This window comes from Staurois parvus, unplaced genomic scaffold, assembly GCF_062004578.1.
Source record: "Staurois parvus isolate SC_StPar_1 unplaced genomic scaffold, SC_StPar_1.0 ptg000147l, whole genome shotgun sequence".
NCBI lineage: Eukaryota > Metazoa > Chordata > Amphibia > Anura > Ranidae > Staurois > Staurois parvus.
In genome coordinates, this window is record NW_028317943.1 from 13,689,764 (window position 1) to 13,715,141 (window position 25,378).

A 25,378-nucleotide genomic window follows, 5' to 3' on the forward strand; every position below is an offset into this window, starting at 1 on the left:
TCATGAGTAGCAAAAAAACATGAATAACATTTTGCTGTCAGATAATTCATCCACCACACATCCCGGAGGCCCAGTTTCACAAATAAATTAGCAAATGGGGTAGGTTGAGAGGATAATTGTCTGCCCCTACCGCCCAAGGGCAATCTATCTAAACTAGAGAGTAAGCAATTGTTATAATCACCCAACGCCAATAGGGGAACATCAGGATGATTGGCCATAAATTGAGCTAGGCGTTTAATGATGTACATGTTTATTGAGATACATCTTACAATAACATTGTATAAAAACAATACTTGGCTAACAAGCCCAAATCATAATGACATACAGGATTGTTCTATGACATAAGTATCCTCCAAAGGTCGACGTATTTCTCTTATTAGCTTCTTCAGGACCCTAGGATTGGAGGCAAAGAGTTCAAATGCTTTAGCTGGAAGATGTACATATATACATATAAACCATTAATCATACAATAATAATATCACAAAAACACCATAAACCTTAAAAGATCATTCTCTGCAAACTCACATGTCAACATAAATGGTCATGCGGAACAGCAGCACTCACACCGAAAGTCAACAAAATGGTCCCAAGTGATCGTCCATATCCACAGACCCTGCCTTTTGTCCCCAATCAAATGGAGTCCTGTTCAAAGGAGCAAAGGAAAACAGCCCCAATAAGAAGGGGGACAGAACAAAGAAAAAAGAAAAAAAAAGGCGGACAATAAATCCCAAACATAATCAACAGTCAGTCACCCACTTACTCAAGAGACAAGTAGCAGATATATTCATATGCTACACTATGTGGTTTTGTCTTCCTCACTCTACATACAAGACTTGATTTTAGTATAAAGTATGAGGCTACCATCATCCTACATAGAGGAGTTCCATCCATCTTTCTCTGAGCAGTATAGAGTGATTTGAGACCTACTGCGTGATGAGGTCTGAGTATCTTGTAAGCAGTTTTGTTTGGTGGTAGCTGAAGCACTGGAGCTGGTGAAGGTCGCTAAAAGGCTGAGCTTCACAGTGGACTCTTATTTTTTAGTTTTACTTTATTTTCTCTTTTAGCACTATTCAGTTGGCTTTGTTGGAATGTTATATGTAATTTGGAATGTTTTTAACAGTGCAACACATGGTTTGTATATAATAAATACATGTACCTGTCTGCTCGCAGTGTTCTCTGGCAAACTAAACTAAGCGCGCGCAGGAGTGACATCATCCCAGGCATGCCATTGAAGACAGCAAAATGCCAGCAACCAGAAGAAAATGCCAGCACCGGTGAGGGACAGGGAACATTAGGAAAAAGGTAAGTTTAGCTCCACTCTAAGGAAATACAACCCACATTCTACTTTCTGCAATTTTACAGTCAGGCATATCTGTATTGCTCCTGCCCATTCCATTTCCTTTTGTGCCTAGTAGTGTAGGAACTAATTTTTTTTACCTCTTTGTAATGGATGAGCAATATTCATTGACATATCCATTGCAGCTTCTTGCTGTCTTGCTGTCTCTCACAGGCCCTGTGTATTAAAATACAAACACTGAGTAGTTAGTAGACAACCTATAGAATCATTGCTTCCATGTGCATTAGCTCCAGAAATGTCACTGTAATAGTAAATACTTTATTGCAGGCACTTGCTAGCTGTCAAATCATCCTCTTATGGATGCCACACTTTTTACCCCAAAACTGACTTAATCATAGAGATAAAGCTTTTAAAAATAGGGTGATATATTCAGTGTGGCCTGTATGTATTTCATTACCGAGTAGCTGTCTTAAATGTTTCAGCACAAAACAGGCATCCTATATATAAACTGAGATAATTTTTGACTTTAGCATATCTGTGGTGTCTGCTGGGCAGCAATAGCTGATTATTTTTCACTTGGTGTGTGAAATTGATCTTTAAAGCTTTATCAGACCTCGTAACTGTTAACCACTTTAATTCCCTTAGCCATTTTTTGCATGCATATTTAAAAATTCATTTTAGGCCTGAAGATTACTTAAAACCCCAAAACAATATACTACAAACTAATAAACTAAATCATTTCTGAAAGCAGACACCCTGGAGAAAAAAATTGTGGTAGTGCCAATTTTTTTGTCACACTATATTATCGCAACAGTTTATGAAATGCAACATTTCTGTAAAAATTACACTAAATTTAGTTTGAGTGCACACAAACGCAATATATTACCCAATTTTTGGTAAAATATAAAAGATGAGCTGAATTGATACATGACAAGTCTTAAAGTTGTGTGCACCTGTGAAAAAGAAACAAACATTAGTACTAGAGATGAGCGAATCGAAGTATCCGAAGTGGAATTCGAGTCGAATATCGGAAAAATTTCGATTCGTGCCGAATCCGAAAAATAGCCTAATTCGGACGCGCGAATCGAAATTTTTCAGAAAATGGCGGCTGACATGTGCGGCGACGGAGCGGGGATGTCTGGGAAGGCGCGCAGACAAGGCGCGCTGACCCATAATGCATTCCTCAACTACATGTGATCGCATCAGCCAATCAGCAGCCAGCCAGCCAGCACTGTGTAATGGTCGAGCTATAAATAGCGGCCATTTTGGAATTCTTCATTTGCCTGCAGTTATTGAACAGAGGCAGACCGCTCTGTACTAGGGACAGGGACAGAGTTAGGGCCACAGAAACGATAATTGGGGACAGAGAAAAGTTACTTAGGGACAGAGAACCATTACTCAGGGACACAGACTTGTTAATGAGGGCCACAGAATCGTTATTTAGGGACAAAGAAACGCTAGTTAGGGCCACAGAATTCATAATCAGGGACAGACAGAATTGTTACTCAGTGCCAGAGAATTGTTACTTAGGGCCACAGAAACGTTATTAGGGCCACAGAATTGTTACTCAGGGACAGACAGAATTGTTACTGAGTGCCAGAGAATTGTTACTCAGGGACAGACAGAATTGTTACTGAGTGCCAGAGAATTGTTACTTAGGGCCACAGAAACTTTACTTAGGGCCACAGAATTTTTACTCAGGGACAGACAGAATTGTTACTGAGTGCCAGAGAATTGTTACTCAGGGACAGACAGAATTGTTACTGAGTGCCGAGAGAATTGTTACTTAGGGCCACAGAAACTTTACTTAGGGCAACAGAATTGTTACTCGCACAGACACAGAATTGTTACTCGCACAGACACAGAATTGTTACTGAAGGCCACAGAACTGTTACTTAGGGCCACAGAATTGTTACTCGCACAGACACAGAATTGTTACTCGCACAGACACAGAACTGTTACTGAGGGCCACAGAACTGTTACTTAGGGCCACAGAATTGTTACTCGCACAGACACAGAATTGTTACTCAGGGCCACAGAACTGTTACTTAGGGACAAAGAAACGCTAGTTAGGGCCACAGAATTCATACTCAGGGACAGACAGAATTGTTACGGAGTGACAGAGAATTGTTACTCTGGGCCACAGAAACTTTACTTAGGGTCACAGAATTTTTACTCAGGGACAGACAGAATTGTTACTGAGTGCCAGAGAATTGTTACTCAGGGACAGACAGAATTGTTACGGAGTGCCAGAGAATTGTTACTCAGGGCCACAGAAACTTTACTTAGGGCCACAGAATTTTTACTCAGGGACAGACAGAATTGTTACTGAGTGCCAGAGAATTGTTACTCAGGGACAGACAGAATTGTTACGGAGTGCCAGAGAATTGTTACTTAGGGCCACAGAAACTTTACTTAGGGCCACAGAATTGTTACTCGCACAGACACAGAATTGTTACTCGCACAGACACAGAACTGTTACTGAGGGCCACAGAAACTTTACTTAGGGACAAAGAAACGCTAGTTAGGGCCACGGAATTCATACTCAGGGACAGACAGAATTGTTACGGAGTGCCAGAGAATTGTTACTCAGGGCCACAGAAACTTTACTTAGGGCCACAGAATTTTTACTCAGGGACAGACAGAATTGTTACTGAGTGCCAGAGAATTGTTACTCAGGGACAGACAGAATTGTTACGGAGTGCCAGAGAATTGTTACTCAGGGACAGACAGAATTGTTACTGAGTGCCAGAGAATTGTTACTTAGGGCCACAGAAACTTTAATTAGGGCCACAGAATTTTTACTCAGGGACAGACAGAATTGTTACTGAGTGCCAGAGAATTGTTACTCAGGGACAGACAGAATTGTTACCGAGTGCCAGAGAATTGTTACTCAGGGACAGACAGAATTGTTACTGAGTGCCAGAGAATTGTTACTTAGGGCCACAGAAACTTTAATTAGGGCCACAGAATTTTTACTCAGGGACAGACAGAATTGTTACTGAGTGCCAGAGAATTGTTACTCAGGGACAGACAGAATTGTTACGGAGTGCCAGAGAATTGTTACTCAGGGCCACAGAAACTTTACTTAGGGCCAGAGAATTTTTACTCAGGGACAGACAGAATTGTTACTGAGTGCCAGAGAATTGTTACTCAGGGACAGACAGAATTGTTACTGAGTGCCAGATAATTGTTACTCAGGGCCCCAGAAACTTTACTTAGGGCCACAGAATTTTTACTCAGGGACAGACAGAATTGTTACTGAGTGCCAGAGAATTGTTACTCAGGGACAGACAGAATTGTTACTGAGTGCCAGAGAATTGTTACTTAGGGCCACAGAAACTTTACTTAGGGCCACAGAATTGTTACTCGCACAGACACAGAATTGTTACTCGCACAGACACAGAATTGTTACTGAGGGCCACAGAACTGTTACTTGGGGCCACAGAAACGTTAATCAGGGACACAGAATTGTTACTGAGGGCCACAGAACTGTTACTTAGGGCCACAGAATTGTTACTCGCACAGACACAGAATTGTTACTCAGGGACACAGAATTGTTACTCAGGGACACATAATCGTTTAATTAAAGAGTATGTCAGACAACATGCAGAGGAGTGGCAGAGGAGGCAATGTTTTAGGAGCGAGCAGACGTGGCAGCAGAGGAAGGGGTCGAGGCAGCACTATTCGCAGCCAGAGGCCAGTGCTCCCGGTGTCATCCAGCGGTCGTGTCTCCACCGACAACCCTGCCGTCGTCGATTGGTTGGCTCGGTCGTCTTCCTCTTCCCAGGTCACCTCTGACACCTACAGCCAACGGTCGGTGGGTACGTCAGACACAACCGTTAGTTGGCATGGCCCGGGACCTAGCCCACTGAAATCACGTGTCCTCTACCTGCCCCTGTCCTTTGGTGTTCCCTCACCAAGCGAAGTATCGCATGCTGTGGGCTCAGCCCCACTGTACAATGAGGAAGAGCTAACAGAGGGCGGTCAGGAACGGGGGGAGACATCCGCCTTTTCAGCAGCTAGGCGAAGAAGTAGTGGCGAGGAGAGTGGCCCGGTAGCCGGTCTAGAGACAGGTCTGTCTCCTGACCCAGACGCAGCCGAGGGGGCTAGTAGTGAGGCGGAGACCCTACTTGATGATGAGGAGGTTGATCGCACTTGGCAGCCTCGTCGTCATCAGGCAATTTCTTCCGCATCATCAGGAGAAGAGGGTGGCAGCTTGGCAGTGAGCGAAACAGTCGGTGGGTTGCCCAGGAGACAGCAGCAGGGTCGCAGCAGTGTCAGTGGAAGCAGTGTCAGTGGAGCCAAACGGCCACGGAGTAGAGCACCAGCTCCACTGCAGCCTACCACCACGGCCAGTAGTGGTGCCGGTGTGCACGGAGGAAGCAGCAGTCAGCCAGTGAGGAGTATCGGGGGCAAAGTTTCCTACTCGGCGGTGTGGCAATTTTTCGTCAAGCCGCCCGAGGAAGTAAACGTAGCCGTATGTCGACTATGTGGCCAGAAAGTCAAGCGTGGCCAGGGGGCCCATGTTGGGACTATTTGGGCCATGTTGGGACAATGGGAGACCTCCCATTGCTGCTGTCTCCATCGCCACACTCTGCCATGTGCCACTTTCAGGTCTCCTCACACACTGCTGGTGTGTTCAGTTTTTTGACATAGGGTGCTGGCAGATTACGGGCCTCCCATAGCTGCTGCCAGGCCCCTAATCTGCCATAGGCCCCTATATACCGCCTCCTCATGCTGCTGCCAGGTCCAGAGTCTGTCATGGGTCCCTGTACGGCCTCCCATTGCTGCTGTCTCCATCGCCACACTCTGCCATGTGCCACTTTCAGGTCTCCTCACACTGCTGGTGTGTTGAATTTTTTGACATAGGGTGCTGGCAGATTACGGGCCTCCCATAGCTGCTGCCAGGCCCCTAATCTGCCATAGGCCCCTATATACCGCCTCCTCATGCTGCTGCCAGGTCCAGAGTCTCTCATGGGTCCCTGTACGGCCTCCCATTGCTGCTGTCTCCATCGCCACACTCTGCCATGTGCCACTTTCAGGTCTCCTCACACACTGCTGGTGTGTAGAATTTTTTGACATAGGGTGCTGGCAGATTACGGGCCTCCCATTGCTGCTGCCAGGCCCCTAATCTGCCATGGGCCCCTATATACCGCCTCCTCATGCTGCTGCCAGGTCCAGAGTCTGTCATGGGTCCCTGTACGGCCTCCCATTGCTGCTGTCTCCATCTCCACACTCTGCCATGTGCCACTTTCAGGTCTCCTCACACACTGCTGGTGTGTAGAATTTTTTGACATAGGGTGCTGGCAGATTACGGGCCTCCCATAGCTGCTGCCAGGCCCCTAATCTGCCATAGGCCCCTATATACCGCCTCCTCATGCTGCTGCCAGGTCCACAGTGTCTCATGCCATGTGCCACTTTCAGGTCTCCTCACACTGCTGGTGTGTTGAATTTTTTGACATAGGGTGCTGGCAGATTATGGGCCTCCTATAGCTGCTGCCAGGCCCCTAATCTGCCATAGGCCCCTATATACCGCCTCCTCATGCTGCTGCCAGGTCCACAGTGTCTCATGCCATGTGCCACTTTCAGGTCTCCTCACACTGCTGGTGTGTTGAATTTTTTGACATAGGGTGCTGGCAGATTATGGGCCTCCTATAGCTGCTGCCAGGCCCCTAATCTGCCATAGGCCCCTATATACTGCCTCCTCATGCTGCTGCCAGGTCCAGAGTCTGTCATGGGTCCCTGTACGGCCTCCCATTGCTGCTGTCTCCATCGCCACACTCTGCCATGTGCCACTTTCAGGTCTCCTCACACACTGCTGGTGTGTAGAATTTTTTGACATAGGGTGCTGGCAGATTACGGGCCTCCCATAGCTGCTGCCAGGCCCCTAATCTGCCATAGGCCCCTATATACCGCCTCCTCATGCTGCTGCCAGGTCCAGAGTCTGTCATGGGTCCCTGTACGGCCTCCCATTGCGGCTGTCTCCATCGCCACACTCTGCCATGTGCCACTTTCAGGTCTCCTCACACGCTGCTGGTGTGTAGAATTTTTTGACATAGGGTGCTGGCAGATTACGGGCCTCCCATAGCTGCTGCCAGGCCCCTAATCTGCCATAGGCCCCTATATACCGCCTCCTCATGCTGCTGCCAGGTCCAGAGTCTGTCATGGGTCCCTGTACGGCCTCCCATTGCTGCTGTCTCCATCGCCACACTCTGCCATGTGCCACTTTCAGGTCTCCTCACACTGCTGGTGTGTTGAATTTTTTGACATAGGGTGCTGGCAGATTACGGGCCTCCCATAGCTGCTGCCAGGCCCCTAATCTGCCATAGGCCCCTATATACCGCCTCCTCATGCTGCTGCCAGGTCCAGAGTCTCTCATGGGTCCCTGTACGGCCTCCCATTGCTGCTGTCTCCATCGCCACACTCTGCCACGTGCCACTTTCAGGTCTTCTCACACTGCTGGTGTGTTGAATTTTTTGACATAGGGTGCTGGCAGATTACGGGCCTCCCATAGCTGCTGCCAGGCCCCTAATCTGCCATAGGCCCCTATATACCGCCTCCTCATGCTGCTGCCAGGTCCAGAGTCTGTCATGGGTCCCTGTACGGCCTCCCATTGCTGCTGTCTCCATCGCCACACTCTGCCATGTGCCACTTTCAGGTCTCCTCACACACTGCTGGTGTGTAGAATTTTTTGACATAGGGTGCTGGCAGATTATGGGCCTCCCATAGCTGCTGCCAGGCCCCTAATCTGCCATGGGCCCCTATATACCGCCTCCTCATGCTGCTGCCAGGTCCACAGTGTCTCATGCCATGTGCCACTTTCAGGTCTCCTCACACTGCTGGTGTGTTGAATTTTTTGACATAGGGTGCTGGCAGATTATGGGCCTCCCATAGCTGCTGCCAGGCCCCTAATCTGCCATAGGCCCCTATATACCGCCTCCTCATGCTGCTGCCAGGTCCAGAGTCTCTCATGGGTCCCTGTACGGCCTCCCATTGCTGCTGTCTCCATCGCCACACTCTGCCATGTGCCACTTTCAGGTCTCCTCACACTGCTGGTGTGTAGAATTTTTTGACATAGGGTGCTGGCAGATTACGGGCCTCCCATTGCTGCTGCCAGGCCCCTAATCTGCCATGGGCCCCTATACCGCCTCCTCATGCTGCTGCCAAGTCCAGAGTGTGTCATGGGTCCCTGTACGGCCTCCCATTGCTGCTGTCTCCATAGCCACACTCTGCCATGTGCCACTTTCAGGTCTCCTCACACTGCTGGTGTGTTGAATTTTTTGACATAGGGTGCTGGCAGATTACGGGCCTCCCATTGCTGCTGCCAGGCACGTAATCTGCCATGGGCCCCCGTACCGACTCCTCATGCTGTGACGTTGCAACAAGGTGGAATTCAACCCTACATATGTTAGACCGCCTTTACGAACAGCGAAAGGCCATCACCGATTTCCTGATGTTAAAAGCGGATAAAGGTACTCCCTGTGTAACTTAGATGTCAGCCATTGGCAGCTCATGCGTGACACCTGCGCTTGCTCAGGCCCTTTGAGGAGGCCACGCTATTCGTGAGTCGGCAGGACTATGGGATGAACGACGTCATTCCTCTGTTGCACGTCCTGGAACAAATGCTGTTAACAATGGCTGGTCAGGGTGCGGTAGACGTGGCGCACAGATCTCAACGCCACATGACCCCTGTGGGGGCAGGACAGGAAGAAGAGGAGGAGGTAGAGGAGGACATTGGTGCTCAGGAATTATTGAGTGAAATGGGTGGTTTTTCCACTCAGCGGACAGGAGTGGAGGAGCAGGAGCATCTGGTAGAGGAGGAGGAGGAGGAGGAGACAGAGGACCCAGACGCACCGTGGCAGTATGCTGTGGAGATGGAGGCAGGGAGTCCCTCGCATTCCTTGGCACAAATGGCCCATAGCATGCTCGCTTGCTTGCGTAGCGACAGCCGAATAATAACCATCAGACAGAGGGATGACTTTTGGCTGTCCACCTTGTTGGACCCTCGCTACCGTTCAAAAATGGTGGCCTTTTTCACACCTGCTGAGAGGGAGGCCAAAATAACGTACTATAAAAACCACCTATGTAGTCAGCTGGTCTCTGCCTGTCTGCGCCAACGTCCATCCTCAGACACTGTGGGCCCTGTGCGCTCGCGTTCCGCTGCCATGGCAGCAGGGGAGGGGTGGGGTGGTAGGAGCAGTGGCAGCTCCACCAGCAGCGGCTGCCTCAGTCTGCAGTCGATGATGAGTAGCTTTCTTCACCAGCGCAGTGAGGAAACTACTAACCAGCCGCAGCAGCAGCAGCAGCATCAGGTGGACCTGGAGCAGGACCTCAAACAACAGGCTTAGGCCTACTTGGACAGCACCCTGCCAACCGAGGTAGACAATCCCCTTGACTACTGGGCAACGAAACTTGACCTTTGGCCCCAACTAGCTGAATTTGCCCTTGAAAGGCTGTCATGCCCGGCCAGTAGCGTGGCATCGGAGCGCGTGTTTAGTGCGGCAGGAGGTATTGCAACTCCGCGGAGGACACGACTGTCCACCCAAAGTGTGGAGAGACTGACGTTTGTGAAAATGAATCAGGCGTGGATTAGTCTGGATTTCAAACCACCAGTTCCTGACACAACTGACTAAATCCGCCATGAATCATGCCCCAAACATGTGCCACTTTCAGGTCTCCTCACACTACTGGTGTGTTCCATTTTTTGTCATAGGGTGCTGGCAGATTACGGGCCTCCCATAGCTGCTGCCAGGCCCCTAATCTGCCATGGGCCCCTATACCGCCTCCTCATGCTGCTGCCAAGTCCAGAGTCTCTCATGGGTCCCTGTACGGCCTCCCATTGCTGCTGTCTCCATCGCCACACTCTGCCATGTGCCACTTTCAGGTATCCTCACACTGCTGGTGTATTCCATTTTTTGTCATAGGGTGCTGGCAGATTACGGGCCTCCCATAGCTGCTGCCAGGCCCCTAATCTGCCATGGGCCCCTATACCGCCTCCTCATGCTGCTGCCAGGTCCAGAGTGTGTCATGGGTCCCTGTACGGCCTCCCATTGCTGCTGTCTCCATCGCCACACTCTGCCATGTGCCACTTTCAGGTCTCCTCACACTGCTGGTGGGTTCCATTTTTTGTCATAGGGTGCTGGCAGATTACGGGCCTCCCATAGCTGCTGCCAGGCCCCTAATCTGCCATGGGCCCCTGTTGTCGCTTGTTGGCATATTCCGCTCGTTCAGATGCTCCTTCTCCTGCTACTCCTCTTCACGGATTCCGTCAGCAGTCTTTCTTGGAATCCGTTTCCAAGAGACAACAGTTTGCGAGCACGCACCAGACGGTGCAGAAACTGAACGTCCTCCTGTCCAAGTTGCTGCTGCCAGGCTCGTAATCTGTCATGCGCCCCTGTACCGCCTCCTCATGCTGCTGCCAGGTCCAGAGTGTGTCATGGGCCCCCGTACCGACTCCAAATGCTGCTGCCAGGCCCGTAATCTGTCATGGGCCCCTGTACCGCCTCCCCATGCTGCTGCCAGGTCCAGATTGTGTCATGGGTCCCTGTACGGCCTCCCATTGCTGCTGCCAGGCCTGTAATCTGCCATGGGCCCCCGTACCGACTCCTCATGCTGCTGCCAGGCCCGTAATCTGCCATGGGCCCCTGTACCGCCTCCTCATGCTGCTGCCAGGTCCAGAGTGTGTCATGGGTCCCTGTACGGCCTCCCATTGCTGCTGTCTCTATCGCCACACTCTGCCATGTGCCACTTTCAGGTCTCCTCACACTGCTGGTGGTTTCCATTTTTGTCATAGGGTGCTGTATGGCCTCCCATTGCTGCTGCCTCCACCGCCACACTGTGGCTCCACACTCTGGTTTTGGCCCCGTGACTGGCCAAATGAGTGAAGTGTGCGGTGATTCTAAGATCGACGGCACTCATCTGCATGTCATACTGCCTGACAGTATTATTTCTCTTCCCCAGCAGACTCCAAGGGCATTTAAATTAAAGGTACAGTGTTCAGCACTAATATTAAGTCTCTCTGAAGCCTAGAAACACCCTTTTTTAAGTTAAATTCACAGCGAATATATTCGACTCGAATCAAAATTTTTCTACGAATTCGCCGAATCAGTCGAATCAAATTTTTGAATACTTCGCTCATCTCTAATTAGTACCCTATATTTTCCATAGGCTGTGGTGGTTTTCTCTCCCTGGATAAACTCAGCTCACCAATAGTGCACATGTTAAACAATTTATTTCACATTACAATGCTGATGTGATGTGCCATGCAGTTAGCTGCTGTAACATGCAGAATGTCTGCATTTTTCCACAGCACTGGATTACACCTCATGGCACCCCAAAGCATCACACCACATCACACTGCTGCACAGTGATGTGAATAAGGAGTCTCTACATGACACTTCAAATAAAGTTAATAAAAGAAAAAATAAATAAAAACAAAACAAATATGCAGTACAATGAAACTTGTATTACAACACCCCCGGCTGGAGCCAATGAAGACCTTAGTCTGCATGGTAAAACAATGCATTTTACATTGTGGGCCACTGTGTACCTAATTAATGTCACATGTCACATTAATGTACTTAATGTCAGTGTATTTGAAAATCTCCATGTTTTTGTTTACTGCATGACAAATTTATGGCAGCTTTTTACTTCAACATGATAATTTATGTAAATGAGTTCAAGTTGTATTTTAGCCAGCAGCTTCTAAATTGTTGCCACTGTTTTTTGTGTTTGCTTCTTTCCTGCAGGAAATGTAGTGCATGCTGTGCTTATTGTCGGGATTAGGTCTCAGAAATTGTCCGGAACTTGGCATCATTCTCCTATTTCAAGAAATAATTGTACACTAACAGCAGCAATTTGCTTCAAATATAGGAACGTAAGTAACAAGGTTACTTTAATAAAAGACCTGATTGGACATGTTAGTATTACCATGCAATCTGTAAGTGGGGCTGAGAATATCCGTCAATTCAATTTGCTGTCATGATTTTGCAAATGCAAAGACAGCAACCAGTGCAAACAAATATTTTAGTCATTTAAAATGGGCTATTTGTAGATTTTATGAGAGGAAATTCAAATAATATTTATGTAAAATTGTAAGCATGGTGTTTGTTTGAATTGTACACATACACCCATTAGTATAGTTAGGACAAACCCAGGCAAAATTATTGAACACATAGTACCCAATCAGAATCACTTAACTTCAGTTCACATCACTATTGTAAGCTGATTATTAAAACTTGTGCTAAGGGTTTTTCTTTTTCTTTTCTTTTTTTTATTATTGTAAATTATTATTAAGGGCCAGTGCCCATTTTTTTCAGAACCTAGTTACAACAAAAAACACTTTGGGTGTAAACGTTGTAATGAAAGATATAAAGGAAAACAAAAACAGAATAAATATGAAGATAAATAGACAGCATGGTAATCTGCACAATATAAAGACATAAATTGACACAAACCTGCACATCCTAGGGTTACATTATTAGTCAAAGGCAAGTTATTTGAAAAGGTGTCTGGACTATATAACAGGAGGGGGGGGGGTGTGGAAGAGGAAGGAAGTCTACCAAAGGGAGAATGATCCCATAGGTCCCAAATAGAGTGAAAGTGACCTGAGTGTTCACCCACTAAAGCTGTAAGATATTCCATTTCCCTGATTTCAGAGATCGCTCTCAAGAGATGATTTAGCGTGGGAACATCAACTGATTTCCAGAGTCATGGTACCACCTGCCTAGCGGCCAACAAAATATATATTCCCAACCTCTTAGATTGCTTAGAGATACCCCTAAAGGGTAGCCCCAAGAGATAGTGTAGCGGGTCTAGGGATAGAGTAACATTGAGTACTTGTTCCAAGACCATTCTAACCATAGCCCAATAACCCACAATCTATGGACAAAACCAAAAGATGTGTGCCAAGGTACCTACTCCTCGCGTGCACCTCCAGCACTTGTCAGGCAGATTTGGGTTGATTGCATGAAGCACTACAGGGGTCTTGTACCAATGCATCAATATTTAATATATGTTTTCTTTATACACAACACAACGAGAGGTCTTAGCAACAGAATCCCAAATCACCTGCCAACATTTCAAAGAGATTGAGCATTGGAGTTCATCCTCCCATCTCTTCATATAACAGTGAGGATTATCAATATGAGAAACTTTATTAAGAAGTAGTTGATATAAAGAGGGGATAAGATGTTGTTGGGAGGGACCTTTTATAGCTATCCTCTCGAAATCTGTGGGGTGATCTAGCATTAAAGAGGAATTCAAGGAATGGAAGAAATTACGGAACTGTAAATCGGTGTATTTGGCTGATACCGGTATTGTGGATTTCCATGCCCTAATCTCCTCAAATGACTGAATCCTGCATGAGACTGGATTGATCAGATAACGGAGTTGAAATATCCGATTAATTGCCCCAGGGCTCATCTGTGGGTAGGACAGACTATCTGGGAGCTCTTGATTATATAAGATGTTTAACAATGGAGAGCACAGGGACAATAACTGCTGAGATTTCACACAAGTTGACCTAACTTTGAGGGTAAATTTCATAGATTCAAGCAAAGGGGGGGGGGGGGGAGACAGAGGTGATGTATAATGAAAAGCGCGTAGCAATGAACATGTGTGGATCGGATAAATATAGCCTAGTTTGATCTCCACCCATCTATTCTGAGGTTTTTGGGTGAACATGATAATGTTTGTCTCAGATGAGTGGCTAAATAGTAATTGGTAATATCTGGTACCCCTAAGCCTCCATTATTTCTAGATGACAAAAGAACCGTTCTTGCTATTCTGGGTTTTCTGGCATGCCAAATAAATCTAAGAAATGCTCGTTGTAGAGTTTGCACTTAAGCATGAGGGATCGCGATTGGTAGAGTCTCAAAAAGGTAAAGTAGCTTTGGCAAAATTGACATCTTTAACACATTTACACTACCCAGGAAAGATATCTTAACCTGTGCAGTAGGCCTTGAATACAGCGCCGTAATAGCATTTAAAAAAGGCCCATGTATTCTCACATGTCGCAGTAATTTAAACATATAAGGCCATCCCAACCGGTCGAATGCCTTCTGGGCATCTAAACTTAGCAATAGTGCCGGTGTTTGTGAGCCATGGAGTATGTCAACTAAGTTGATTGTACCCTGCCTGTCTTGCCAAGACAAATCCCACCTGATCATTATGGATGATTTTGGGAAGCAAAGGAGCCAAAAGATATGCTAGGAGTTTCGGAAAAATTTTATAATTTGTGTTTAATAATGCTATGGGCCTGTAGATAGCTGGGGTCATTAGGTTTTTGCCTGGTTTGGGAATGACTGTGATATGAGAATGTTGAAAATGAGAATGAGGTTTTTCTCCGCTCAGCAGAGAGGAGTAAAATTCCAATAGGGCAGGGCCTATATCTGCAATAAATTGCTTATAATATGTGTAGGAAAACCCATCTGTCAGGAATGGACTTGCCAGTAATGGTGGGACTCACCTGCCTTGTGGGCTGCAGTACCAGGGCTGGCCAGCGGGTGCTCTCAGCAATCAGAGACTCAACCCTGCAGCCAGCCAAACACCTGAAGCTAATTATGCAGGTGTATTTAAGGGATGGCCAGACCTGCAGTCTGGGCCTTGGTGTGTGCTTTTCTATGGGCCCCTGTTCCTGTTCCTGTTTCTGTCTGACTGATTCGTTGCTGACCCGGCCTGATCCGGACCTCTGCTGACTTCTCCTGTTTGATCCCTGGCTTGTGACCCTGACTATTCTCTGCCTGACCCCCTGTACCTACCTGCCCGTTAGTTGCTGTACCCGGCTCGTGACCTGACTACTCTCTGCCTGCTCCTCCTGTTCCTACCTGCCCGATTGTTATTGACCCGGCCTGCCTGACGACGCTTGCATTGTATGTATTGTTATCTGTGGGTGGTTTGGTTTGGTTCGTTTGCACTGTGTTATGTTTTAGTATTGCACTGCGTTTATGTATTGTTAGTGTTAATAAACTATATTGTTATAACATATCTGAAGCCTGCGTTTCCCTGCGTCAGTTCACATACCTCTGGTCACACCCCGGGAGCCCTGACACCATCTGGTCCCAACGTTTTGTGCGACGGTAGCTCCATAACAACTGCACACAGTTCCTCCATAGTGATAAGTGCGTTCAGAGTTAGTCTAGCTTCCCTTTTCAATTTAGGTAGATGAAGAGCTGAAAAAAAGGCATCAAAGATATCTATATGGAAAGGGGGAGTGTATGTCTGGTGATAAACAGTTATAAAGCTTACGATAGAAGTCTCCGAATGCTTGAGCTATCTGTTGGGGGTAAAAAAGTAGGGGTCTCATCTGCTTGAAACAAAAATTCAGGAGCGGAAGTTGTCGAATGTGCTTTCAGTTTTTTAACCAACATCCTATGAGGTTTATTAGCGTATTGATAAAACTTCTGTTTCATCCATAGCAGTTTATTCGCCATAGAACTAGCCTCAAGTGTCTTAAGTTGATCTTTAAGTTGTACCACTAATCGAAGTTTAGGCAAAGAGGGCGAAGCGATACATTTTTTTTCCACTTGAGATAATTGGTTCATAAGGTCAGTTTTCTGGTGAAGCATGGCCTTCTTAAGACGTGAGCTTTCCATTATAAAGGGACCCTTAATATACACTTTATGGGCTTTCCACAGAGTTGAGGATGCTGACACAGACCCTGTATTAAGTTAAAATAATTCACGCAATGCTTTTGAAATGGAAGCGTTGACACCTGCGTGACATAGAAGTGTGTCATTCAGGTACCAATGGCAAGTGTGACCCTTAATATACACTTTGTGGGCTTCCCACAGAGTTGAGGATGCTGACACAGACCCTGTATTAAGTTAAAAGAATTCACGCAATGCTTTCGAAATGGAAGCGTTGACACCTGCGTGACATAGAAGTGTGTCATTCAGGTACCAATGGCAAGTGTGAGAATTTGGTGGATCTAGAAACAGATTTAAAGCCAAAAAAGAATGATCTGACCAGGAGCTGGGGACAATATCGGAGCTAACTGTCAGTTTAAGTAGGGAGGTTGAAAGCAAAAAGTAATCTAGTCTGGTGTATATGTGGCGCACCGGAGAGAAGAACAAAAACTGTTTAGCACTTGGATGCTGTATTCTCCAAATATCAAACAGCTTAAGTCCTCTGATCCATTGACGGAAGGATGTAGACTGTTTCAAAACATGTTTTGAGGGCACGTGGCTTTGAAGGGATCTCCTATCGCGTGCAGCTGATATGGGTGAATTAAAGTCTCCGCCAATGATCATGAAAGGGTGTGATGAAACTAAAAGCAGGAAGATAGCATCTCTAAAAAACACCAATTGATTAGTATTTGGAGCATACACATTAATGATTGTAATATAGACATCACCATATTGACATTGCAGTAGTATAAATCTGCCTTGTGTGTCTAGTACCGAGGATACCACCCGGATAGTGCAGCCTTTTTGGATGAGAATAGCGACACCTGCTTTACCTGTGCTATCCATAGCAGAGTATGCTATAGGAAAATATCTGTGGGCAAAGTTAAATAAGCTTCCCTTTTTGAAATGTGTTTAATATCAGCTGTAGACTGACGAATTCCCTAAGAGCTATCAACCTCTTCCTCATAGAATTTAAACCTCTAACATTGCAAGAGTATGGTCATAAAGACATGCTGGTGTAGTCTGAACATGAAGCAAGTGTATGCAGGGCAATATGACAAATAAACCATGCTGTTCTAACAAAGAGTAATACAAAAAACATTGACTGAGTAAGACGCATCTAGTGCATCGCAATAAAACTAGTAGACACAGAGCAAACAGATTCAAAAAAGATTTGCAAACATAATATGAAACCAAAATATGGAGGAGGCCTGAGCAGCCTAGGCCACTCAGACATCTACAGCTATAGCTGTAGATGTTTGGGGACGACATAGGGGGAGTGAAAGTCAGGCGGTAACTTCACTTCTCTCTTCCAAAATAAACAACAAGTAACAGGACATTATCTGAAAAGATCCCGATAGGGTGTCGGATTTATCCGTAAGGGGATATCCGAATTGTCAGGCAAGACATATCAATAGACGTTAAGTCTTACGTGGCATCAACTGCGTTTTCCATTATGTCATCAGGTGACAGAGGATAACCGGGAAGCAGGAGACCGTTGAGGAATCGGGAGGCATGTCTTGTTTTTGAATCTTGCCGGTGTCCACAACTTGTTAGGAGTGTTGTCTGCTCTTGGTTTGGGTAGGGGTAGTGCTAAGGCTTCATCTGGAAGAGGAGGTAGGCCTAAGTTACGCAGAGTAGTGCTAAGGCTTCATCTGGAAGAGGAGGTAGGCCTAAGTTACGCAGAAATGCTTCTATTTCTTGAAGATCTCTGATTGTGTGTAGAGTGCCATCCTTGGGTACTGTTAATATGAATGGAAAGCCCCATCTGTATATAATGTGATGCTTCTGTAGGTGGAGAGTAAGTGGACGAAGTGGACGTCTCTTAGATCAGTGTTTCTCAACCTTTTTTCAGTCAAGGCATCCTTTAAAATTATAGACAGTTCCGAGGCACCCTTTAAAATTATGGACAGTCCTGAGACACCCCATTCTAAAATGTGAAAAACTATTCTAATAGTTGTATATAACGCAGCAACATGTAGGACACCCAACATTAGAGTTGATTTATCCTTCCAAAGTACACTTTTGCACACTGGTACTGATTAGTATTCAAATGTTTCTCTTCTCCCTCAGTTTTTCTCCATCACTGAGCTAATGTGACACCAGCACTGATGGAAAGGGGCAGGGGAGGGTCAAACTAGGATGCTGTGCAGGCATCTGACATCCTCCTTATTAACTGATGATGCCATTGGTTGTCAGGACGCTGGTGCCCAGAAGATCATAATGGTGCACAATGAAAACCTGTGACTTTGTGTAACTAAGAGGCAGGCTTGTTCCACCCATTGACTTGTATACAAGTTTTGGGCAATTTTTTATACATTTTGCCAAGGCACCCCTGGAGGAACCTCAACGCACCCCAGGGTGCTTGGACACCCTGGTTGAGAAAGACTGTCTTAGACAATGTGATATTTGACAGATCACTATAGAGTTTAATTTTTCCCCTCTAAAACCAACCGAGGTGGTGTTACGTGTGGAATTCAGCAAAGACTCCTTGCTATCATAGTAATGAAACCGGACAATGATGTCTCTTGGTCTCGCACCCAGTGGTGGTTTCGGAGCAAGAAAGTGGTGGGCCCTGTCCATTTGCCAATCTATGTTTAGAACCTCCGGGGCCAATGCAGTGAACAGACCCTGTAGATAATCTTGCAAATCAGCTTCTCTTACAGATTCTGGAACGCTGCATATTCAGAGATTCTGTCTCAGCTCTCTATTCTCCAAATCTTCTTGAAGGGATTGTAACTGGGACATCTGTTGTTTCAAAATGTGATTATCTTCCTCCAGTACATGTAAATACTGCACCAGATCATCAAATTTGGTTTCTAGGTGTTTTGTACGTTCTTCCACCAATGCTATCTCCCCTCTGAGTTCCTGTGCTATTTTCCCCACTGCCGCAGATATAGTATGGAACAGTTTTTGCAGAAGGCTGTGTAACTTATCATCTAGAATGTCTGCTGTGAGAAATGAGATAGGGGAAGGGGAAGACAAAGCAGAGTGATGCGTTACCTCCGCCTCCCGACCCATGGATCATCCTGTTCTGCCATCGGGTTTGCGTGATCACTCGAGGCTGGGGATGCAGCCCACGACACCTACTTATCCATATGTGTAGGCCGGCGGATGGAGGGTACTTCTGACGTCTGATATTGCCCATGGGGATCTGCAAACGATACTGAGTCTGGTACTGAGGCTGCTCTGCAGCAATTAGCTAAAGTAAGCTTTGGAGGACCTGGAAGAAAGAGCAGTGAAGCGGAGCGGGATCAATGTGCCACCACCATCTTTGCCCTTTTTTTTTTTTTAATTATAAGCTCTGTGGTGTGGTGCACTCACACAAAACTAATGCCGGGTGCACTAACAAAGTGAGCACACAAAAAGTCAAGAGGCTGTAACACATGCTACTCCTCCAAAGAGAATGAACCCTGGCCCTGATCCCAAAGGGCACAAGACTCCTGACAGGGACTGGGTATTCATGGTTCACCTGGTCAAAACTAGACGGACGCCATTCTTCAGGAAACCTGATGAGGCAAGGTCCACCCAAGTACTAGGTGGGGCTCGTCTGAAAGGAGACCCCATGAGAGGAGGAGAGCCTGACATTAAGTGCTTTGTACATGTGCAAAAGGTGCAAAGATAATAAACGAATAAGAGCTTTAGGGAGCCAAAGTGAAAGACAATGGCTGGTATTCTGGCCGGTATAAAATTTCTTGCCGGTCCCAGTCAAAAGGCATAGGCCAGGAGGCAGGTGTGGAAAAAAGCTGTGACCAAGGAGCCATACTAAAAACACTGTGAGTTGCCCCAAAATTAGTTTTTATGGTACTCCAGGACTGCCACTCCAGGGGCATGAGCACTGTGAGCTTTTCTCAAGTATACCGCAGATCACAGGCAGTTTTAGATGAGCAAGCTAACTTTAGAAAGGACCATTTACAGCACCTAACTCTCTCTGCATTAAAGGTAAGGAGAGCACTATTGGTGGTCTTCCTCACATTTAGGAAGAGAATTATTGCAAAGCTTACCTATTTGGCATGAAGAACCCTTTCAGAGCTTGTGTTCATACAGTAGGCATTGCTGTTAAACACTGCCTTTTGCATTTAAGTGGAACAAAGTGTTCAAATGCAAATTGCAACAACAGGTTGTGTTTGACCTGCTTTGCTTGCTATATATACACTATGAGGCTCAGCTTCAAGTGGAGCTTGCAGAGAGGTCAACCAACCAGCATGTTAGGTTAAGGGCTTCATGGCCACGTTTATTCAAAGACAAAAATAAAGCAAAAGTCCAACATAAGAAAAATTACCCACGCAGGGGTAAAGTTCTCAGTCCAAAACAAAGGTTCAGCAAACAGCTGTTAAGCCTCCAGACAAGTAAATAGACATCGCTAGGTCTGCTTCAGTCCTGCAGAAATGTTGCTCTCACAGCCTGCTTGTCTTCTTTCTCTGCATCAACAATTAATTATTATACCCCAGGTGAGGAGCAAAATCCTATGTGGCAAATACACCCCATCCACAACTGAAAGGGGCTGTTTGTCACAACACATTTCACAACAAGAACCTGATGTGGCCAGAGACACAATGCAAAACAGGACAATTGCAGCCCCAGGACTGTCACCTACACTTTGCTATTGAGATAAATGGCAATTTGCTAACTTGAAAAATGTAGGAAAACAATACAGGCTCTAAAAGTGCCTATAACTAAGGAGTGTTTACTATATATTAAGAGTACTGTACCATGATTGTGGTTTCCGTGCACATGCGCAGGAATGACATCATCACAGGTCAGCCATTAAAACAGCTGGAGCCAGTGAACCCAGAAGGAAGACAGCTGTCAGCTGCAATGCATACTAGTGCATTATGAGATTTTTTTCAAATTCAAGTCTTTGCTACGACTTTGAGGTAAAAATCAGATTAGATCAAAATGTCCATTTAATCAAGAATGGAATATTTTCTATAGTTCTAAGCATATTCTGGGATATTAAAAAAAGCCTTGGCCTTTCTACCCAGAAAAATGTAGACAGTCATAGGGACATGTAATTGTATCAAACAGCTATTGTAACATTATACTGTAATGTAGAATAGTAAATACATGGCTGAAAAATACATGGTGTATTCATTAGAAATATATTATTTTATGAGTCCCTTACAGTATTGGTTATGAGAAGTCTTATAGTATTAGTTCATTTTCTTCTTTGTGGTTTGTTCGTTCTTTCTTTTTATTTATTCGTGTAAAACCTTTATCCCAAAAAGACCAAAACTGTTGCTGTAACTGATTATAAAGTGTGAGCTTGACTTTGACTTCAATTTGTTAGTGTATCTAAATCTACTAGTACATCTAACACTCCCTTGCCTCCCAGACTGACAGTGCCGCTGTCCAAAGGTGGCTCTGTTGCTCCTTCATCCAGAGTGGAGGCACACCAATACAGGAGTTTTGTTACTGGCCAGATCACCAGGTTAACAGAGGAAAAATGTAATTTAATGACTGATAAGCTGCAATATATTATATTTTTGGTTTTGGTTTTAATACTGCTTCTAGGGTGCTTAATTCTAGCTAATGCACCACCTCGGCGATTAGATGTGAGAACTCCAGCAGGGATTCTAGCAATTAGCTACCAGAGGCAGCTCCATTGAAAGGAAAGGGAGGCTACAGACTTCTGCAGCTAATCATGTCTACTCACCTGTAATTGGTCATGTAGCGATCACATGCAAATAATGATCAATCCTGGATACTGGAGTTCTCACATCTAATTGCTGAGCTGGTGCATTAATGCACCCTAAGACTTAGCTACCAACATGTAATATACTGTATATGTAACTCATCATCTATATAATACTTATGATGCAGCTTCATGCTGGAGAAATGGCATTTAACAGAAAGGAGACAAGGTAATGCCTATTATTTTCAGGACATTGTTTGTATCTTCACATTGACATATTGACATCATAAGATGACTTCATAAGCCGTAGCTCCACCCTACGCGTTTCATCACAAGCAGACGTTGTCAGAGGTGTTTATTAAACTTTGGATTATTTTAAAATACTACACTATGAGGAGCTTTTGTTCTCTTTGTATACATCCCATTATCTTTGAGGCGTAACACTGTATCTTTATCATCGAGTCACTAGCAGTGAAACTGCCTTTCTGGTGAGAAGATCAAGGATCCCACACGTCCATTATTCCATATTTGCTGTTTTTGATCGCATGATCTGTAGTCATATTTTATGGTAAGAGGCTGTGAATGACAATGGTGGAGGATTCTTTCTTTTTTCCTGTTGGCGACACAAAACTTTTTGAAGATATGGTTTTTATCTAACACATGGTCTCATTTTATTTATTATTTATATAGCACTGTCAATTTACACAGCACTTTACATATATATTGTACATTCACATCAGTCCCTAACCCTCAAGGGGCGTACAATCTAAGGTTCCTAACTCACATTCATACATACAAATACTAGGGACAATTTAGACAGGAGCCAATTCACCTACCAGCATGTCTTTGGAGTGTGGGAGGAAACCGGAGTACCCGGAGGAAACCCATGCAGACACAGGGAGAACATGCAAACTCCAGGCAGGTGGTGCTGTGGTTGGGATTCAAACCAACGACCCTAGTACTGCCAGGCGGAAGTGCTAACCATTTAGCCACTGCGCTGCCTATTTATCAGGCTTTTCTGAGGACTTGAATTTATTAATTTGTCATATTTTGTGCATTAGTGGTAGGAATTAGCACTACATTTTAGTTTTTCAGAATCATCTTACATGTTGCCTACAGTTTGGTGTTAGCAGCTTTTTCATCACACAGAGTGCATTTAGCGCAGGTATACTTTATTATTATGTAGTAAATTATTACCTTCTGTCATAACAACTATAGATCCCCCTCAAATAAAAAATTATAACCAAGATGTCAGCAAAAAAAAATATAATCAGTAAACATACATATTTTTTTGCATTCCAATATAGTTCATATTTTTCTCATTTGTAAAGCAGTAAAGTGGACAGCTACAGAACAGTAAATAGATTCCTAAGTGTCATTCTGCAAGTTCTGGGGCACCTCTGTGCACTCAAAGAAAAACAAATGTTGGGTGTGGGTATACTGTGGTAACAGTGGAAGGATCTTAAAAAGGCTTTGTTAACTAGAACCTTGCTTTTCAATCATTTTAATTTGTAAATTGTACAAAAAAAAATTGACAGATTCAAATTTTATGGTGAAAAATGAATTGCATTTATATGTATTGGATAAACAGTGTATTAGTTATCATATTATGCTATTTGTTTTGATTATGTGGGTTTTCACTCTCTCAGATCTAGGGAACCCCCCTGTGGCTGCATGAGGGGATATAACTGTGGGCTACTCGATACGGGTAGGACCCCCTCTTCAGTTCTTTGAGGGTGGATTGGGTACAGGGCACATTACATGTCTGTGATGTTGGGTGGCTTTAGGAAGGCGGTATTTGGGAGAAAGGTACTGGGTTACCTTGGCAGCAGTCAGGCAGAACCCTCCCTGCCTTCTGCAGTCACTCCCAACATCATGCTCATGCTCTTGCTGCTGGAACCACTGCATTTGGTAGGCGGCTCCATTGGCAGAGCTGAGCAGTGATATCATCAATGTGCCAATGCAGCTTGGTGTCTCCAGCACACAGAGCGGTGGACTATTTAGGGAGGCACTGCCTCCCTGTGTGTCCTTCCATTTTGGCTTAGTTAACCTTTAATGTGGAGGACCCTTGGATTCCTGGATGACACAATACCTGTACAAACTGGATAAGTGATGTGCGATGATGCGTTTAGAAGGGGTGTCTATATATAATGTGGGGAGTTAAAGAAATTTTTGTTAGATATTTCTTTGCGATCTATATTTTCATGGGCGTTGATCTCTCCACCCTATATATAAACTGATCTCTCAGTCTCTATCCCTTAGCTCCGATAGAGTAAGCCCACATTAAGTACATTTTGTTTTAGGTAGGACTTTATGCCCTGTATCATGGTTCATGTATCATTAGCTTTCCAACTGACCCACAAGGAGACTGGATGAGGGACATAACCATCTCACTCCTCCTGGGGTCCCATATTTAGTTGGTTTTAGTTTACCCAGGATTAGGGTACTAATTTATTGAAGGTAACGTTTATAGATATTAGTGATATAATATTCAATTACACATTTGGTACAGGTAATTGTTGGTCATATCACTCCCCTTTGGGGTTTATAGTTGATTTCCCTGGACAGTGTTTTTATTATAGGCTGACATGATGGCTTTTTAACCTCATAAATGTATAGTCATGAAGTGTGATATTGTGATAGAGTGATATGTACACATAAGAGTTTGTGATATACAGTATTATTACTATAATACACCTGTACATATTCTTTGCAGACAAGACTCTCACACTCAAGCCCCTGAGGAAGTTTGCTAAATGCATCAGGCTCAATCCCACATTTGTAACCAGTGTAATGAATGCATATCTAATCTTATACTTTCATCATTCGGTGCGGGAAAATGGATGGATTGTTGGTACATGGTGATGTGTTGCGACACTGCATCGGCCTTTATATCTTATCTTTAAGTCAAAGGACAATTTTAAAGGTTTTGTAATAAACTTTTTGTCTTTAATGCTTTAATTATGGTCCCACAAATGAAAGCCTCACCAGGCACATTTGAACATCAGCACAACCATTTATAAGAATGAAGCTGCTTTTTTGCATAAGGAATATAGACAGAAAGATATTATTTTGTCTAAAGCTACCTTAACCACTTGCCTACCAGGCACTTTTAACCCCTTTCATGCCCAGGCCAATATTTAGCTTTCAGCGCTGTTGCACTTTGAATGATAATTGCACAGTCATGCAACACTGAACCAATATTAAATGTTTATCATTGTTTTCACACAAATAGAGCTTTCTTTTGGTGGTATTTAATTGCCACTTGATTTTTTGCTCTTTAAACGAAAAAAGAGCAAAAAATCTGAAAAAGTTTTCTTTTGTGTCTATTATAAAATTTTGTAAACAGGTAAGTTTCCTCCTTCACTGATGTGCGTTGATGAGGCTGCACTAATAGGCAGCACTGATTGGCACTGATGAGATGGCATGGATAGGCAGCACTGATGGGTACTGATAGGTTGCACTGATGAGGTGGCACTGATGAGGCGGCACTGGTGGGCATTGATGAGGCACTGATATGCAACAATGATGGGCACTGATAGGTGGCGCTGATGGACAATTTTTTTGCACTATGAACAAAAAAAAAAGCAAAACATTTGAAAAAAAGTTTTTCTTTTTTTTTTTTCTTTTTTCACTGATGGGCGGCACTGATGGGTGCAACTGCTGGGCGGCACTGCTGGGTATCACTGATGGGTGACGCTGCTGGACACTGGTGGGTGGCACTGCTGGACACTGGTGGGTGGCACTGATAATCAAGGCACTGATAATCAGTGCCCTTATTATCAGTGCAGATCTGAAAGTGCTGCAGATAACCAG

General features: G+C 44.9%; 1 long non-coding RNA gene across 1 annotated transcript in view; it reads right to left on the reverse strand.

The window, feature by feature from the left end:
* Positions 1–239: 239 nt before the first annotated feature.
* The window catches only part of LOC149464766 (uncharacterized), a 108,208-nt gene continuing 83,069 nt past the window's right edge, over positions 240–25,378 (reverse strand). The window contains exons 2-4 of the long non-coding RNA XR_016312309.1: positions 1,438–1,513; positions 526–642; positions 240–393 (exon numbers count right to left, since the gene is read on the reverse strand). This is a non-coding gene — a long non-coding RNA (uncharacterized LOC149464766). The remainder of the gene's footprint in view (positions 394–525; positions 643–1,437; positions 1,514–25,378) is intronic.